Source organism: Alexandromys fortis, unplaced genomic scaffold (assembly GCF_014885135.2).
Source record: "Alexandromys fortis isolate MF-2015 unplaced genomic scaffold, M_Fortis_MF-2015_v1.1 scaffold_84, whole genome shotgun sequence".
In the NCBI taxonomy this organism is placed as follows: domain Eukaryota; kingdom Metazoa; phylum Chordata; class Mammalia; order Rodentia; family Cricetidae; genus Alexandromys; species Alexandromys fortis.
The window spans coordinates 8,481,061-8,484,800 of record NW_026068017.1 but is presented as its reverse complement, the minus strand read 5'-3'; positions in this window follow the sequence as shown (position 1 = coordinate 8,484,800).

Genomic DNA, 3,740 nt, shown 5'->3' with positions numbered 1-3,740 from the left:
AGTCTCCGTGACCACGCTGTTGGAGACTCATTCACGGAAAGTGTCAGGCACGAGAGAGGCAGCATCCAAGATCTCGTAATTCACTTTTGGGGTCTGAGTCATAGGGAAATGGCCCATCACGTGTCCATAGTCATGGGGCATAGATACACAGTGTAGAGCAGGAACATGGGCAGTGGGGACGGAGGCAAGGGCCTGGAATCCAAATAGTGCATGGGGTGGTTCCCCTTAAAGGACAGGGCCATCTTCCTAACTCTTCAGTCACATTTGCCACCCAGGGCACAGGCTTCTGTGTTGGGCTCCACATTGAGGGCCATCTTCTGGGTTCAGCCCTACATATTTATCTGTGCTTCAGGGGGAGCTTGTGAATTAAGAAAAAAAAATAGACAAGAGACAACAGTGGGGAGGGTATTGAGAAAATACTGAGATTCCCCTTGTGTTTATTTCTCATAGCCTTTTTATACCCCAGTCAAGAAAGGAGGGGGAAGGCAAAAGGCTCTTTTCCAAGATACAAAGAACAAAGTAGTTACCTTCTTAATACCCAAAACATCAAGTAACCTTATGCTAGGTCAAAACATCCTATTAGTAGCCATACCTTAGGACAAACCTCTTGAATGAGCAAGAATAGGTCTGAACTCTCTGACCCTTAGTCAAGGCGGAACGAATCCACTCCCGTGGAAGCCTACATCTCTGAGCCGGACTACTTTGGTTCAAGGCTCATCACCCCTTCGTGTTAGTGTAGTGGGGCCAGTGAGCCTTTAATCCCTCTGTGACCCTCTTCCTCAGAGAAGGTAATAGCATGGACTACACTGGTCCTTCGGCTGAGGAGTTGGCATGTGAGTGTAGAGTGCCCACACAGACGCACTTGTTTCTTCCAGATGCTCCCTCTGTCCCCCTTGTACCTCCGATTTACCTCTTCCCTTTCCGTCTCTCATCCTTTGCTCTTCCTCCCCCCCCCCCCTTTTTTTTCAGTGGCTGCTCACTCAAAGCCAAAGTTAAATCATAAATTAAAGCTGGCAGACATGCTCTAATGGATGATTTAGAAGGCAGCATCCTCCGAGGTTAACTTAAAATCGGGTCAGAGAAGTGCTCTGTATTCCCCTTCAATTGTTTCCCTTCGCTTGTTTATGATCCGCCAGGGAGATTTTCCCATGGCTCTGTAGCTTCAAATAGAAAACCTGGTTCTGAGCGTGACTTCTGTTCTCATTACCTCATCATTAAGCCTCCGTCAGCTTTCTCTGGGCCCTAAAGTTACCTCGATTCCACTTAACTGCAGCGTAGCTATGTACACAGAGGACCACTCATGCTGGAGTAAAGGGTTCCGCTATATGAGAAATTCCTCATCCATTCTGAGATGACTTCAGGAGAGCAGGGAGAAGTTCTTTTAATAAAAAGTTATTTTTGCCTGAGGAGCACACCGTTTCTACAAGTAATGAGACTTGCCCAAATGTCACCGGAGAGACAGGCACACTCAAGAACAAGAGTGTCTTTCTTTTCTCTGTCTGAGCCCAGCTTGGTTCTGATCCTGGCTCCTGGGTTCTGACTGCTCACCACGTAGACGCACCGCTACGGTTCCTTGTGCAGGGCTGCTTTGCCTGGTTGTCTGTACCAGGGGTGGCCATCACTTCACTGCTACTCTTCCCAAACCGGAGGACTTTTAAGTGTATCATGGCACCCCATGCTATGCCATGGAAATAAATTTATAAATTCCCAGGTTCCCCTTTGCAGCCTCCCTTCCAGGCAGGTGTGTGCCTTAAATTGTTTCCTGTGCACAGAAACCTTGGGATCTCTGAGTGTGGGAACTGAGAGCATGGGGGTGGGGGCAGATGAAAGTTTGTTTTTCTCTCTCTAGGATGCTCACTTCCCTTCAAAAGTGAACTCAAGACTCTGTACCGTTATTGGATGTAGAGCTTGGGTTTCCTTTTCTTCCTCATGTCTGAGGAAAGCACACTTGCCTGCTACTGTAAGGGTAAAAACTTGCAGTTTATTTTTGTTCATGGAAACCAGCATTCTTTTCTAAATCCGGGCTGTTTCGTATGTCCATTGGTAAGCAAACTTCCATAAAGGCTCCTCTATCTAAGACAGGGCATCTAGGCAAGCTGATAGCTTCGGAAGATACAGCAATGTTCCCTACAGTCATTATCAGCGAGACAGGCTGTCGGCACTTTCTTAAAATAGCCACCCCAAGCCTTTTGCTTAGCTAATCATTGCTCTGCTCCCAAGCTCTGGACGGTAATACATATTTCATGGGTTATGTTTGACTTCTGGGGAATCCTTCTTAAAAAGCAGAAAAACCATCTCATTTCTTTATAGTTGGCACTCCACTCCATGTCTGTAGGTTCTGTATCCACGGATTCAACAACCATGTAGTTTTAAAAAAAATGGAAAAAATAGATTGCTTTCGGCTGGGTGTGGTAGCACAAGAGTGTCTTCATAGTACTCAGGACAGAGAGAGCGGGCCAGCCTGGTATACAAAGGGATATCCACATTAGCTAGAGTTACAGAGTGAGACCCAAACAAACAAAAATAAAAGTAAAAAATAAGAATCAAATCAAGCAAAGGCAAAACCTAAAAGAATTTGTTTCTGTACTGAGCATGTAAGGCATTGCCCCTTATCATCCCATAAGGACTGCAGTATACCCATTTACATGGTACTTATGTTTTATATGTCCGAAAGGTAATATAGAGATAATTTAAAGTATATGTGAGGACACACATAGCGTCTACGAACACCTGTACCGTTCTATTTGACAGACAGGAGCGCCTGTGGATCTTGGTGTCTGCGGGAGTTTCCTGAGGGGCCAGGGGACTTGGAGTGCAAACCTGACTGATGGGAACTATCTAGAAAGGTGAGATAGCCTTGCAAATGGAAGCCACGTACTGAAAGTGACGGAGGAGAAAGCTTAGAGCCTGGATCACTGACGGCACGTGGCTCCACCACGCTGGTGCTCAGCTGCCTCCCCCTGGACTCTGTTTATGGCTATTCTACTGTTATCAGTGTGCTTTAGTTCTACAACAATAACACCCTGACTCTAACAAGCACTCTGTTCTTTTGCCATACCTGCAGAGTATGACTCTTGCCTTGCTTACGAGGATCACTTTGACTCCAAGGCTGTATTGAAATTGTCATCAGGGCTTATCTTCCTGTAGGGCAGCTGTCCAAGCATATCAGGCATTCCAGGCAGGGTATGGCATTGGTAAATCACAGGTCATCAGCTCTGTGGAAAGTTCCAGTCGGCAGAGTTTAAGAGGAGGGGTGGTGCTGCTTCGGCAAGTTACAGGAGAACCCCAAAGTTCTGATTCTGAGCCACCATTTGTCAACCTGTCTCTACCTGACTTATTTAATAATGGATGCAGAGAGCCTTGGCTCCTCCCTCTGCTGTAAATATTCTAGCTATGAGAAACATTCACACATTTTTCTTTCGGTTATCATCCTACTCTTATAGCTATAAGACTTTTCTGCAGTGAAAAACAAATACAAGATTAGGAAGAAGCCAGGTCTGCCACAAATGAAACAATTTTTTTTTCTCTTCCCTTGAATGTTTTTCTAGTGACTCCTTCTGGAATGTTATTTTGAACTTGCAAAGGTTCTTTATAAAAAAAAAAACTCTGTGTATTTCTTTTAAGCATCCCTTGAGAAAGTCAGATTTAAACTTAGCAAGCGTATTGACTTTTTAAAAGCACTTTCTTAAAATAGCGGCTGTCAATCTTGGTGGGAAATCTTTAGGTGCCCCGAGTGGCCA